Source organism: Amphiura filiformis, chromosome 13 (assembly GCF_039555335.1).
Source record: "Amphiura filiformis chromosome 13, Afil_fr2py, whole genome shotgun sequence".
NCBI lineage: Eukaryota > Metazoa > Echinodermata > Ophiuroidea > Amphilepidida > Amphiuridae > Amphiura > Amphiura filiformis.
In genome coordinates, this window is record NC_092640.1 from 33,201,884 (window position 1) to 33,218,704 (window position 16,821).

The 16,821-nt window shown below is 35.4% G+C and overlaps 1 protein-coding gene across 1 annotated transcript in view; it reads left to right on the top strand.

Annotated features, from left to right (window-relative positions):
• LOC140168259 (uncharacterized) overlaps positions 1-16,821 on the top strand; it is a 302,569-nt gene that overhangs the window by 136,252 nt on the left and 149,496 nt on the right. Inside the window, 1 exon segment of the mRNA XM_072191592.1 lies at positions 3,665-3,720. The gene's annotated coding sequence lies outside the window, so the exon portion shown is untranslated.

A 16,821-nucleotide genomic window follows, 5' to 3' on the forward strand; every position in this document is an offset into this window, starting at 1 on the left:
GTTCTGACAAAACCAGGAACAAGTTGCATTTTTGACATTTCATGATTTGAATAAACATGTAAGCACAGGACAATAAGCTTTACAATTTTATCAAAATTATTTACATAGCATCAATACTTTTCAAGATGGATAATACATACCAGAAAGAAAGTGGTTTCTTGCAAAAAAAACCAAAAAACAATAACAAGCAAATACATCAAGCTCACTGCACTGGGTTATTTCAGTTGAAATCCATACACCCCCTGTGAAGGCATATGCACTTAGTCTTCCACACAGGGAGTATGAATTTCAAATGGGGTTATATGAATGGGTAACTCCATTTGAAATCTACACCACCTGTATGGGAGATTAAAGTCTTAATATACGATTTCCGTCAAATTTTGATTTTGTTATTCTTTATTCAAAATGTTGAAATAATATTAGTAATAACTGACGGGAAGAGTTGCTGTCCATTTTAGGTTGAAATAAAAGGTAAAGTGAAAGAAACCCCACTGATTATTTTGGCCATTTAACACATAGTTCTATGGGAGGACATATTATCATAATTTTTAAATTATGATAATATGTCGAACTTTGCTCTGTTGACCTACAAAGACAACAAATTTGGCCGATTCCATTTAGGTGCAAGTTGGGACATGTGTAAACATTACAAATATGCAAAAAATCAGGTTTGAAAAAAATGAACCAATTTCATATTATAAGATCGTACATTATGACTTTAAGGCCATGGCATGTCTTCCATAGGGGGTGTATGGATTTCAACTGGATGTTGCACATTAGTAACACACATTGCCTTTACTTTGTAAACAAGAGATTCTGTGAAAGAAGGCTAGTGCATCATCGCTTTTACAAGTTGTCAATACTAAGCATAGCCGGAGATCTCACTGATGTTCTCCGACATGCGTATAGTCTATCACAGCATGTGTTTCCTCCTCATAATGTTGACAAAACACGGGATGCTAAAAATAGATGGCTGGCTTCGTTGGTTTCGATGGCCTCTTATTTGCAGGTCTTACATCAATATTTTCTTGCAAGTTATTTACTTCCTTGGTTGTTTGTTTCCATGTCTATGAATTGATTTGTTTATTCTTTCATTCATTCATTCTTTCATTCATTCATTCATTCATTCATTCATTTGTTTCCTAGTTTGTGTATTTACTAAATCATTTGTTTATTCTTTCATTCATTAATTTGTTTATTCAGCATTAATTTCTTTGTTTGTTCTGCCATTTGTTCATTTGTTGGTATTATAATATCATCATTATCATCTTCATCACCATCATCTCCATCATTATCATCTTCATCTTTATCATCATCATCATCTTCATCTTCATCTTCTTCATCTTCATCATTATCATCTTTTTCATCTTCATCTTCATCATCATCATCATCATCATCATCTTCATCTTCATCTTCATCTTCTTCATCTTCATCATTATCATCTTTTTCATCTTCATCTTCATCATCATCATTATGTCATCATCATCTTCATCCCCCCATCTCCATCATCATCTTCATCTCCACCACCACCACCATCATCATCATCATCATCATCATCATCATCATCATCATCATCATCATCAACACATCATCATCATCATCATCATCATCATCATCATCATCATCATCATCATCATTATCATTATCATCATCATCATCTTCATATTATTTTTTTGGTACCATACTAATGGACCTTTTAGGAGGAGAGGGTATACTGAATGCTGATTGTGCAGAAAGTGGACCTTTATAATTATATCATACAATAAGAGTAGTATTTATATATATGTATACTGCAGGAATTCTTTTTTATTAGAAATTGGATGTTTTGTGCAACAGCACAAACAAGTGCAACTAGGCAAATGCACTTTAACATGTTCATAAAAAAAGTAGCATTATTCCTAATCTGGCTACACCGCTGACTGACTGCTGACAAAATCAGAAGATATATGCAATGCTGCATTCCACGATTGTAATCGCTATGTTCATTTTCCAAGTTGCGTTTATTGCCAAATACCGAATGCTCAATGGGGGAAAACTGTGTTATTTTGTAGGCTTATAGCGAAGATCTTCTCCTCATACACTGTAAAAGTGCAATTTTTCATGCTACATTTATTTTCATATTCCAAGTTGCTACTCTCCAGACAGGGTCTAATTCTGCATAAAACCGGCAGCGTTATTTCTATAGATCTGCTGCGCATTCAAATTGCATTGTATTGCATCGTAATTTCATTTGTGTCTATGCTAATCATGTTTACACAATATGAACTCACGTGTTTTCAAGCAAATTCGCCGATAATAGGTGATCAAAAGCGATCGGAATGTTACAAAAGTACAGATCGCATTCAGCTTACTTCATATGAGATGATCTTTGGAAAAATACGGCATAATTTGTCTTGGTGTTTGCGGAATGCCATGCAGTAAAAGCTTAATACGTTGCGGCAGTGCATGATTGACAACTAACAGTCGGCGTGTCCTTCCTATCCTCCACTGTCAATTTCTTATCCACTCACTAATCCTCACAAAAGCTTTGTGTTGATTACGTAATGTGTGGAGGCAAATTGCAATAAGTACAATGAAATAATGAGTAGGGCGGGCTCCGAGGCGGGTTTCTTCTTCATCTTACGTAACAGTATTGTTCTCCAAAAACCCCGGAAGCTTGTCGTTTGGAGCTCTAGCTGAAATACAGCAAGATAATGTAAGATAGTAAATGCAAAACCTGTATTTTAGCTAGAGTATCTCGAGCTACTACTCTCTTAGATAAAAGGGTTAGATTTAGAAAATATTTTGTCTTGTATACAGAACCATCTAGAAAGAAACATTGTCCCCAAAATGACTCTAAAACTCTAAACTGTGTTGGCTCTATAAAAAGCAAAGGGTTAAGAAACTTTATTGGTTATATAATACAGAACCTTTAAAAATGGTTCTTTGTCAAGGAACCATTTTAAAGGGTTCTCTGTAGAACATAAAAAGGTTCTAAAAAGGTTCTCAAACCCATAAAAATGGTTTACAGAACCAAACAAGCTGACAGAACATTTTTGTTTCTTATTAAAACCATTTGTTGGGAAACTGCTTTCCAGAACCATTTTGGGAGCAGGTTCCATATACAGAACCCAAAAAATTCTATGTGGAACCTTTCTTCTAAGAGTGTTCCGTAAATATAGCAACACTATTAGTTACCCACTGTTTGTTCTTGAAATTTGGGAAGATATTTTCCTGTAATTTGTAAGAACAAACATGGGGTAACAATGTTTTTCCTTTAGTTAACATGAATTCTATTATCTTCCGACTGGTTCCTAAACTTTGGTGAAGGAATTTAGTTTGATAATCTTACTGAAAAAGTAGTCCAATTTTAACAGTGCAGCCATGCCATGCATGAAGTATGCAAATGAACACATTAGGTAACTTCATTTTGATTTCAAACACCTTTTGAGAAAGATTTAACCTGAATCTTCTACAGAGGGAGGGTGAGCATCAAATAGATTTAGTTAATGTTCTAATTCCATTTGAAATCATACTCCTCTGTGGAAGATACTTCTAAAATCTTCCTCAGGGGAGTGTGAACTTTAAATGGATCAGCCCAATGTGATCATCACTATGTAATGAAATTAGATGCTGTATGGATTACTCTTATTGATTTTATCCTGTCTTTGTTTTAACTTTACAGTTGAATCATCACATGAATCCTGGCAAAACATCTGGCGTTACTCTACCTTGAAACAGGTAAGTTGTTTTGTTCAGTAGGCTATTCCAATTGAAATCCATACCCCCTATGGAAGACATGACTTTAATTGTCCACACAGGGGGTGTGAATTTCAACTGGAGATACCTGAATGGGTGTCTCCATTTGAAATCTATATACCCCGTGTGGGAGATTAAGGGGCTGTGCAATAATTATTAGCCCCCCGGGGGGGTAAAATTTCCAAACGGCTCGCCAAAAATCGCTTGCCCCCCCCTCTCGGCCCGCCAAAAATCGCTTGCCCCCCCCCTCTCGGCCCGCTTGCCCCCCTTGAACATGCCAAATTTTTGGGATCCCAAATCCAAACTTTAAATGGTCTATATGTATGTTGCGAGTGCATGAGCAGGAAAATTTGCATATTTAAGCTGTTTCCGTACTGTTTTCTTAAGCCTTTTAGAGCATTTTATTAAAAAGGCGCCCGTGAATGTGTGCCAAAAATCGCTTGCCCCCCCTCTCGGCTTGCCAAAATTGCTTGCCCCCCCTTTCGGCTCGCCAAAATTTCTTGCCCCCCCCAATTTTACCCTCCCCAGGGCTCATAAGGACATGTCTTCCATAGGGGGGGTGTATGGATTTCAACTCATCTTTAATCAGATGTGCAACTGACTAGTATTTTAGTGTTGCTGATGGCTTAGTGTCGACACAAAATCTGATCCACTCAGACCAAAGTCGGAAATGTAAACAATTGAGTTGCTACCATTACTAACTTGCTAAACTTACTCAAAACCACTAAGGGGGTGTAGGGCTCCCTCATTTACCAATAAATAAAACGGTGAAAATTTGAGCTTTTTTAAAGGAAAAAATTCATGAAAGGTCTGCTTTTTTCAGTAAAAACATTGAAATCAGCCCTTATTTAAGGCGTAATTCACAAAAGGTCTGATATTTAGCCTCCCACACTCCCGCCACTGGCAAATCCTGGCTGCGGGCCTGAGCTTACTGATATTGAAATCCTATGTACTCTCTCGCATGTACAATCTTACCTGAAAAGTTATGAACTTTTTTAATGTCCATTTTCTTATGTGTTTTTTGCTCATTGTTCCTTATTTTTGCCTAAATCTCAATTTTATTATTATTGACTTGGTCTTATGGGATCAGATTATGTCGCATTTGATGTGATCAAGCTTATTGTATGTGACCTTTGTTGCCTCTGAGATAAAGCCCATAATAGTCTCCATCTTTCTTTGTATGTTATTGTTCTGATCATTACTAGAATTATCATATCTCTTGACCCATTATTATTACTACACGATCTGGTACATGGAGGCCATAGGCAGCAAATTTGAAATTGAGATAAAGGCAAAAATATGGAGTAAAGAAACAGTAAAATACATAAGAAAATAAACTTAGAACCAAGTATGCTAGACATTTGGTGTTTTCCATATATGTTAGCCTTATGTTTGTATAAGGTAATAATAATTAAAGTAACTCAATTTTCAAAAATGCCTCCTTTGGCCTCCATGGTGCAGATTGTATCACATATTATAGAACTGCAGTCATTATTAACTAAATGCGAACACTGATGGTGCCTCTATCTCATGGACTGGTGGTGCAATTTATCTTAAATCTTGTTAGCACATTTACAAAGGTACACACTATATACTAAGCATTAGAATACCAGAAAAAACTAACAAATAGCAAGTACATTTTGAGAGGAGTATCTCATTTTATTTGGCTATGAAATTAAATTAGAAATAAATGTTAATGGTGCCATCAATTTATGCACAAATCTTAGAGTTTATAGAATTAATTACCACAAAAAAGATAGGTAAAAAGTATTATATTTATATGATTTATATTATATTAATGTGAAAGCTGTTGGTATTCTACATGTCTAGAATTGAAAAAAAATATTTGATGTTTTCTTAGAAAAAATAATCACATCAAACAACCGTGCATAAGTCCCATTGGTGATGAATTTGTCATTGAATAAAGCTCTTAAAGGGCATGTTTTTTATACCAATGGAAACCTCTGGCTACATAATGTTTATGTACAAAATTGCAGAATAATTTGTTTAGCAAAAATACCGTCAAATTTGAATTATGTTCTGGTACACCAGAACAAAATTACAACACAGATGGAGCAGTATAATGCATATAATCATGCATGCTTCACAAATGCAAAATCGGAATCAACCATATGGAAAAGTAGTCTCTTTTGCTCAAATAAAAGGGGTCCCACAGTTAAGCAATGGGAGAAAATTGTCTTTTTTTCACTTTCAACTTCAATTATTATAAAGGGAAAGTCTTTTATTTTTGGCTCACTCTTAATTGTCTCATGTATATATTAAACTCTACTTTCCCTGATTTTCAAGGAAATCTGATGAAAGACCTCGTCGTACAGGAGCACTAAACACCGCAAGGTATTCCCAAAATCTCACTCAATTTACTGCAGTAAATACACTGACATGCACCCCGTGTTATTAAAGTAGCGTGCTATAGACGGCCCTCACTTGATAATAGTCAGTCCGATTGACTTGGCTCACACGATATTTCCTAGAAATACTTTGCCAGATTCTACTCTCTAAAAAGGAATCTGATTGGTTATAAAATGCCGTCGTACAGTAGGAAAAACCATACCCTCTTCCGTACAGCCCTGCGTAGTGTGCTGTGTGGTAATGTATGCATTGTGCATTGACCTCGAACGCCTCTGTACACACAGCGTGCACACACTGGAGTCGAGTATAATTTATTTAAAGAGACTTTCATAGGAAAACTTTTCCATATGTAAAACTTTGGGAATATGCTTTTTTCATGGATAGCTACTGAAAAATATCATAAAAAGAGAATGCGGAGACCTGAGCACAAGAAGACCGTAAGTCCACTAGACCCCTCAACATGTATACACTAAAGTTATGTACCGTATAGTTTCTTAGAGTTTGATAATGTGTAACACATGTTCAGGGGCCAAAACCTTATGAAAGGTTGTGAAATGTCTGTTTTGGCCCCTGAACATGTATTAAACATTATCAAACTATAAGAAACTATACGTAACTTGAGTGTATACATGTTCAGGGGCCAAATGGACTTTCGGTCTTCTTGCGCTCAGGTCTTCATTCTAGGATCGCAAAATGCTCCTTTAAAATGGGACATGTAATGAAATTGAAAACTGAAGTTTCATTTTGCTTAACAAAGCACTCATGATGCTTGATTGCATCGCATGTGTAATGTGATCACACTCACATTTCAACACATGATTATTAATCACTAGGTAAATTTTGGCAAGTAAAATGAAATGTGTAGATTTCAAGCATTCAGATGCCAATTTATGAATATAAAATAAGCTAGGTGTATCTCAAAAATGTCTATAATTATCAATTTATTTTTTGACTAGAAGAAAGGGATATCAAAAATATTTATCTTTGTGGTAGGCAGCAAGTCAACCAAGTCAGGTTTTTTTTTGTTTAAGGTTCAGAATTTTGTTTTAAAGTGCCAGAAAATAGAGTGAAGTGAGATAGAAGATAGACAGATTAGAGGGAGGGATAACATGAGCGTATTTTTGGGGGGGCTTTGGGTGCGCGAGCCCCCGGGGTAAAAGCAGGGGGCGGCCAAAACGAAGGGGCGGCAAAACGAAGGGGTGACGGAAGAAGGGGCGGCAAAAAGAATTTGTAAAGAAAAAAGGGCGGAAACAATTTTGAAAAAGGTACTATACATCAAAATGTGTTGCTTTTAGGGCGCTTAGCGGTTATAATTTTTTTTTTTTTTGCTCTTCACTTTTTCAAACCACCGAAAAAAAAATTGGGTCAACCTTTTCGGGCTGTTGAGGAAGTGCCGGCAAAATTGAATTTTCTTCAGCCCCCGGGGTAGGAGCGGCCACGGTACACCACTAGCAAACACAAAACATTTACGACATCATTTGCAAAAGGTTAGAAAAGGTTGCCAGAAAACGTTTAAAGGACATAATAATAAAGGGTATAAAATGTTTTCATAACATTCAAAAACATCTGTTAATAACCTACTGCAAATATTCTAACATAATGTTATTTAAGTGTTGACAAAATATTTGGCAAAAAATGTTTGCAAAAAATATTTTACAATAACATTTTGTTATAGTGTATTTTCATACAAAACGTTTTAAAACTTTCCATGACCTTTATATAACCTGACATTTGATGTTATTAAAACGTTTTTATCTAAACCAAAACCCAAAATATAACATGTTTAAAACATTTTAAAAACATTTTTGTCTTTGCTGGGTAGTGAGGCTGAGAGAGAAGAGGAGAGAAATAGAGAGAATATAGTGTGAATGAGAGAGAGAGGGAGAGGGCATGGAGAGAACTAGATGAAACATAGTGAATAGAGTACAGAAGAGGATAGAGCAAAAGAGAGAGGGAGAGAGATGGAGATGTTGAGAGGTACATGCACTCAGTGGTTGGAGTAGCTACAGAGCCCTGGGCATGTGAAAGCATTTTTCATGACTGTTTAAGCTAGGGACGATCTCAATACATCAGACTATGATATCTCTACACATCGGAGTTGTAGCATGTGACTCACTATAGTTTGTACGATTGTATCAGGCATTCTCAGTATTGACGTCATTATCACAGGGGCCTGGTTTCATACAAGTTACAATGTGGTTTTCCCTCTAATATGCTTGTCTGCTTATCGCATCAAATCTTGCAAAAAATATGTTAAACTTTAGCTTTTTTGTTTGTTTCTCCCATTGGTGGATCTCAATGCGACTTGGCGTTGTGGGGTCAAAGGTCATTTGGGATCATTTGAAATATATATTGAATTTGTTTTAAGAACCATAAAAGCCTCTGTGTTGGGGTTTTGTTTCCTCCAAAACCGGTTCAAGCCCCAGGGTCCAGGATTGTGATTGGAGAACCACTAGAACCACTTTTGGTGGGAACATTATATGTACTGCATAATTCACTAATCTACTTGTTCCCTAATGTATAATGGCTCGTTTGTTCTTAAATTATTCATTTGTGCAGTGGTTTGTTAAGGGGGTACTAGTACTACACCCCTGCCCAATTTTGTGCCTATATTTTTGCATTTTTCTAAAAAATTACAGCGCATTGGTGACAAGTAAGATATGTATATTATAGGGGTAAGGACTACAACTACTGCACTGGAAATTTTATTTCAGCACAGACAACAGTTGTGGAGTTACAGTCAAAAATGAGGGAAAACCAATATTTGATCAATAAATCAATAACTACTTGCCTTGAGTTGCTGAATTTTCAATGCAGTAGTTCTAGTCTTTGCCCGTTTAATATACATATCTTACCTGTCACCAATGCGCTATAATGTTTGAGAAAAATGCAAAAATAGGCACACAATTGGCCAGGGGTGTAGTACCAACCTTAATGGGATTTAAATTTATGCAAAAACTTCTTTATTTTCTTCTTTGCATGTGTCAATGAACACAATCCTTATGCTTTGGATCAGAAGATAGCTCACATTTTTCTCATTACCCCAGTAAAATTTAACGCTTGAGATATATTTTGTTTAGATGATGTGAATAAAAAAGTGGTGACCACAACCGGAAGTATAACCATAGTGGGTCATTGTTATACAGTAAGCCAAAAAATTAAGGTACCAGTCATGTTCACCACCTGTATATTCTAAATAAAGGCAGATATGCCATAATGGAACCAACAGCCAATAGCTGCATCTTTTAGCTCAAATTTAAGATCTCATTTGTTGAAATTGTTCAAGAAATAAAGGCAATCCAAAAACCCAAGGAAGATGCAAATTTAAAAGTTGCAGTTTACCCCATTCTATGCCCTATTGATTGGTACACAATCGCGAACAAGATAACTAGTGCCGTGCTTTCAGTGATTAGCACGAAAACCTAGCGTCGTGCTTTCATTGATTAGAACACAAAAGTGCAACTTTTTATTTTGTATCTTCATTAGGTTTTAGATCGCTGTTTCTTTAATTCTCAACCAATTTCAAGAAGGTCTTAAATCAGAGCTAAAGAGTACAGGCATTGGCTGCTGGTTTTTATTTTGACACATTTGTCTTTATTTATGATATACAGGGGTGAACATAACTGGTACCTTAATTCTTTGGCTTACTGTATATACACATTTTTGTATCTTCATTAAATTTTAGATCACTGTTTCTTTAATTCTCAACCAATTTCAACAAATAAGGTCTTAAATCAGAGCTAAAGAGTACAGGCATTGGCTGCTGGTTTTTATTTTGACGCATTTGTCTTTATTTATGATATACAGGGGTGAACATAACTGGTACCTTAATTCTTTGGCTTACTGTATATACACATTTTTGTTTCTCATATCAAAACGATTGTTTTAATGGTAGGACTCAATGTAAGAAATCAGACCAACCTTGTATATTGCCCTCCCACATATTATTTCCTTTTTAAAGGGAAACCAATTGTACATTTTTCTGAAAATAGCAAAACATATTTTGTAGAACAATGGCAGGATGCTAGCCAAGGACATACAATATAGTCCGGTGGCAGAGCAAGGTTAGATGGTTTTGCCAGTTAAAGTAGTTTTCTTTGCTGATTATTACTCTGTGGTACAAAATAAGATTTTGGGGGATGTAAAATGGTAACCCTTGGGCAATTAGAAATATTCAAGATGGCCGCTATGGATACTAAAATGAAGCTGGGTTATTCACTAGCGGTACCATAATAAATGATAACTTAAAGTATTTTGTGTAAATTATTTTCCTTTTGGATGCTTTAAATATAAACTATATACAGTTTTAAACATGACACTCTCGCAATTCAAAATGGCCGCTGTTAAACGTCATAAGCAAAAACCATTAGTTTCAAGGTAAAGTTCTTTTGCCAGATTTTGTTTCTTACAATAATTAATGTACACCCTAGAATTAAGCAGATCCAGTTTGACATTTTACTTCTTTACAATCGCATAAAAATTCCAAGATGGCCATCACCGAAACGAAAGGTAGAAATATAACACATTTTGGAAGACTTTTTGCAGGGAGTGTATTGAGTGACAGCTCGGGGTAAACAGCTTTCCATTTGGTGATATCTGAACTGATATCTGTATCGAAATTATCTGCCCAACTTGTACAAATCCTTCCTGAGCTGAGCGCCTTCAATTCCTTGACGACTAATATCAACAGCGCCTGCAACTATAGCAACATGTAACCCGGTAGTCGAACAGATGGTTTATAATCATCTTTGAATCTCTGAGTAAGACGCCCAATGCCACTTTAAGATCCATTGCTTGCTTTTGCACAGGACTTAGTTGCCTATCAGTAAAGCTGACAAGGACTTCTTCAACTTCGGCGAGGAAATTGCAGCATGTCAGATACTGATTATGCAGCCAAATCCTCGTCGATAGGGACATTGTAGTGTGACTTTACAATGCGAATGTCTTTGCACTCTCGTACTACCTGTTTGGCTACTCTTTGGATGCTACCGCCTATAACAGTTTCATTATAACTTCACATTTCATGTGCGTTAAAGTTCCAACGGAATACGATACTACTAGAATAACTTTGCAATGAAAGAACTAGAAGCTATCCGGTAAAGTGTGTTTGGAGTTCTTCATTGAGTCACCTACGATCAGCAAGAGTTAATGTTTTTAACTTACATACATTACTGACAGCAATACCAAAAGAATGGAAAACATTAATTTTAAATAATCATGTAGACTTCAACAAAACAAAGGGCAATGATCGATTATTTCAAGTTGGGAAAACCAAACTTCACATTTCAAAGCTATCCACAAAACAAATATATAAACTTTTAATGCCATCAGAATGCGACCCAATTTGCGTTAAATATTGGCAAGATCACTTCAATTGTAATACAAGTAGACAAATCTTCACTTTTAAAATAAAAAATAGAATTCGAAACAAATTTGGAAACTTTCAATATAACCTTTTATATAACCTAATATCGTGTAAGAAAAACCTATTGAAATGGAAGATTAGTAATTCGGACGAATGCTGTTTCTGCAATTGTCGTGAGGACTATGAACACGTTTTCATATCATGCAGGAAAAATACATCATTTTGGATTTTCTTTAAAGAATGCGTGTTAATTACAACACACACACATTTGAACGTGTCTCTAGAACATATTATTTATAGTTGGAACAAGAACGACTCACATTTTGATTTTGTAAACCTGCTCTTAATTATAGCATCGTTTTCAGTTTACAAGGCCAAAATAAGATATAGTGAAATCAATATATTTACTCCTATACCACTGCTCTTTATTAATGAAGTAGAAAGATTGAATGAAATAACAACAAATGCAGAAAATGTGCCAACAATTATAAAAGAAAATCAAAATGTCTGGGATGAACTTAAGGTTCATTTGAATATACTGTAATAAGTTATACATAATGTTTTGATAATGTTAATTTACATGTCGTGGCTTTTGAGCCGCAATATTGTGGAATAGCAAGTTTTTGAGCTTGATATATAAACTAAATAAAATAAAGGCGTTTCGCCAACCTCACTGAGGTATAAAGAAAAAAAAACAAGAGTTAATGTGATTTCCAAATGTGTGCAGCATTCCTGATACAATTCAGCAGGTTTCCAAATGCGACTCTTATTATCAGATAGGACATCTACAGCATGTTTTAGGAATTCATCAGTTGCATCTTCTTCAGATGCTGCAACATCACATCGTGTATTACTTTTGTCACTAAAAACAGTAAAATAATACAGTTTGTTTGCTTGTTTTATTACTTCTTTAACCTGGAACACTCACTGAATTGAAAACACAACCATCTGTTCTTCCTTGAGGCACAGGATCTCTGTGATGCCTAATTCCCATCGCGTGAAGATCACTGACAGAGATTTCTAAACGTTCTCTGATTTCATTTGCCTAGCTATCACCACGATCGCGATCAGATACTCAAATTTTGGCATAACGTTCATGTGTAGATATGTACATATATGCAAGCTTCCATCTGTCTGGATGCTTTTGGAGTTCACACAGTTCCACACATTAGTATTCCTGGAAGTCAAAGTGGGGGAAGATCAACGTAGTCGTTTGGCGGACTGGGTAGAACCATCTTCTACATAATTGCCAATATTAGTTTTGCGTGTGTATTTACAATTTTTATGATAGTTATGATAGTTAATCTTAAGAAACTTATTATTTTTCAGGCTGACATAAGCTGACATACAAATCATACTCATGGCCCATTGTTCGAGAGCAACGATGAGCATTATTACATTCGGTCCCGTATCGGTATGTGAAGATAAATTGAAACAAATGCATACTGTTTCAATTTTTTTTTTAAATGACTGAAGAAAATATGCTGTCTTTTTTTCTGCGCACGTTGGAATGTTTTCTCGCTGTATAATATAGGCCAGTTTGTCATTTTCAAAACTCAACCTTAGTCCATACAAATGTGGGCTATTACTCAAATTACTCCCTTGGAACAGTAATCATTATATCTTCACACAGTGTATTTTCAAAGAGTGTCATACAATTATAGCTACAATTCTCAGGTAGTTGTGTTAAAGAACATATTTCATGATGACAATATATACACATTTAATGATTTTTAATTAGGTGTATTCTATTGCTAAAATGGTCTGAAAGACAGGTAAAACTTTATGCAAATGGTCAAGAATGATTAAATTAAAAAACAAGAAACGTATGAGTATGATATGTTATGCAAACCATTCAATATGTTAAGAAAAGACAGTTACTTATTATGAGCATACATTACACAACTCACGGGACGACATCATGGCAATTTGGGATCACTGAAGCGTGTCAATTCATAATCTACGTGCATATATTACATATTGAGCCCACACTACCAATAATGCGCACTAAATACGATATAAATATTTGTTTTGTTACAAAAAAAAAATCATTTGAAATCTATTTAAGAGTTACGTGTCGGCCATTTTGAATATCTCGGATTGCCCAAGGGTGACAATTTTACACCCCCTAGAATCTTATTCTACACCACTCAAAGATCATTTATCAGCCAAAAAAAAACTTTAACTGCCCAGAACAGTATTTGGTATGATACCTTTTGTCAATAAAACACCATTTGATTGCTATTTCAGAGATACGTGGCGACCATCTTGAATATCTCGGATTGCCCAAGGGTGACAATTTCACACCCCTTAGAATCTTATCCTACACCACTCAAAGATCATTTATCAGCAAAAAAAAACTAACTTTAACTGCCCAAAACACTATAATTATTTGGTATGATACCATTTGTCACTAAAACACCATTTAAATGCTATTTCAGAGTTACGAATCGGTCATTTTGAATATCTCGGATTGCCCAAGGGTGACAATTTTACACCCCCTAGAATCTTATTCTACACCACTCAAAGATCATTTATCAGCAAAAAATAAACTTTAACTGCCCAGAACAGTATTTGGTATGATACCTTTTGTCAATAAAACGCCATTTGAATGCTATTTCAGAGATACGTGGCGGCCATCTTGAATATCTTGGATTGCCCAAGGGTGATAATTTCACACCCCTTAGAATCTTATTCTACACCACTCAAAGATCATTTATCAGCAAAAAACAAACTTTAACTGCCCAAAACACTATAATTATTTGGTATGATACCTTTTGTCACTAAAACACCATTTGAATGTTATTTCAGAGATACATGGCGGCCATCTTGAATATCTCGGATTGCCCAAGGGTGACGATTTTACATCCCACGGAATCTTTTTCTACACCACTCAAAGATCAATAACCAGCAAAAAAACAAACTTTAACTGGCAAAACCATCTAACCCCCAAAATATGGTGTTTGCAGCCGGACTAATAGTATAAAAATCATTACAAGACCTGAGCTGTTTTTCTGTACAAAATATTTCTTTTATTTTTTTTAGTTTAACATTTCTTACTATTTGTCACGCATAACCTCATAAATAATTGCCAAGCATGTGATCTGATCATATTTGATAATTTGTAAACATGCTAATGCACAAGCAGGGGATCGATAACTTATAAATGAATGTGTGAAGTATACAGTACATCAATATACTTTGTAATCACTCTGCGTGTGATGTTTTATGTGACTGATTAAGTTAGAAGTGCGTAACTTACATATGATTGCACGCACATGATAAAATCTTCAGAAGAAAATATGCTGTTATAGTGATAAAATTAAATATAGTGTCAGTTATTAATGAGGTTATTAATTTTGCATCTGCATAACCACATGAGAACTACCTGCCTATTGGCCAAAAAGAAGTTTTCATTATCAATTGGACCAATCAGCAACATTGTTAGAATAATTTCACAACACAAAAAAAATTGGGGTGAATTATTTGCGACGCTCCATTCTGATTGGTGGTTAAAATGAAGATATCATGTAATTGGCCAATCAGAGGCAATGTTAGATTGACAGGTAGTGCTCAGGGGGTTAATTTGCATCCCTCGTGATATTTACCTTGCTTCCAAAGGCAAAATGTGTAGATTTTTCACAATACCCTCAAAACAGCTGATGTGCAGTCATTAACCTCTAATTAGTGCCATGTTTTTACAAATTGTACCATTATACAAAATTGTGTTTAGGGTATCACCTGAAAGCATATACTCGTAGCTTTAAATGGATCAATGTTTCTAAATATCTCCATACCAGTGATGATATAGTTGCTATCTACTGCTGAATTCAGGTAGTGATGAAGTACCCATAATGCTGATATTGTTAACGATGAAGTAGCTATGTACTGCTGATACCACTGTTGTTGAAGTAACTATCTATTGCTGTTATTGGTAGTAATGAAGAGATGAAGTAGCTATCCACTGCTGACAGATATCGGTTACATGTCAGTGATGATGAAGTAGCTATCTACTGCTGATACCAGTCTTGATAAAGTAGTCATACACTACTGGTAGCAGTTTTTTGGTGAAGTAGCTATCAACTGCTGATACCAGTGTTGGTGAAGTAGTCATCTACTGCTGATACCAGTGTTGGTGAAGTATAGTTATCTACTGCTGATACCAGTGTTGATGACGTAGCTATCTACTGCTGATACCAGTATTGATGAAGTAGCTATATACTGCTGATACCAGTTTTGATAAAATAGCTATCTATTGCTGATACACTAGTGTTGATGAAACAGCTATCTACTGCTGATACCGGCATTGATAAAATAGCTATCTATTGCTGATATAATGCTGATGAAGCAGCTATTTACTGCTGATACCAGTGTTGATAAAATAGCTATCTATTGCTGATATAATGCTGATGAAGCAGCTATTTACTGCTAATACCGGCATTGATAAAATAGCTATCTATTGCTGATATAATGCTGATGAAGCAGCTATTTACTGCTGATACCAGTGTTGATGAAGCAGCTATCCACAGCTGATACCAGTGTTGATAAAATTGATATCTATTGCTGATACACCAGTGTTGATGAAGCAGCTGTCTACTGCTGATACCAGTGTTGATGAGGTAGCTGTCTAATGCTGATACTGGTGTTGATGAAGTAGCTGTCTACTGCTGATACCAGTGTTGATGAAGTAGCTATCTACTGCTGATACCAATGTTAATAAGGTAGTAGCTACCTACTGCTGATGCCAGTATTGATCAAGTAGCTGTCTACTGCTGATACCAGTATTAATAAGGTAGTAGCTATCTACTGTTGATACCAGTATTGATAAAGCAGCTATCTACTGCTGATACAGGGTCAATGAAGTAGTTATCCACTGCTCATCATGATTGATAAAGTAGTATTTCTGTAGCTAATATCGGTATTGATAAAGTAGGGTTTTTTATTTGAATCATTAGTCAACCTGTGGATACTGAGAATATTTAATTTAAAAATATGCAAACCACACATTATTTGAAATAATAACAAAGACATGTATAATTATGCAGCAGAAGACGGCAGAAGATCTGCTGTGATTCATAATAAATATAGCTAGCTTATCATCATTCATGCCAAATGTTTTGTTCACCTCCCTTTTTTCAGAACATCTAATTTTCTTCAAACATTCTAAATTTCTTGGGGAAAAAGTGTATGCTACATGGTACCAAATTGGGCAACTTTAATTGTATTATCTATATTCAGTCCCAGAACAACGCCAAATATGGATTAAAAGACCTTTGACCTTGGATGTACAACAGCATGTTATGATCTAATGGGAAACTGTGCACATCAACAAACACCATTTCTATCAA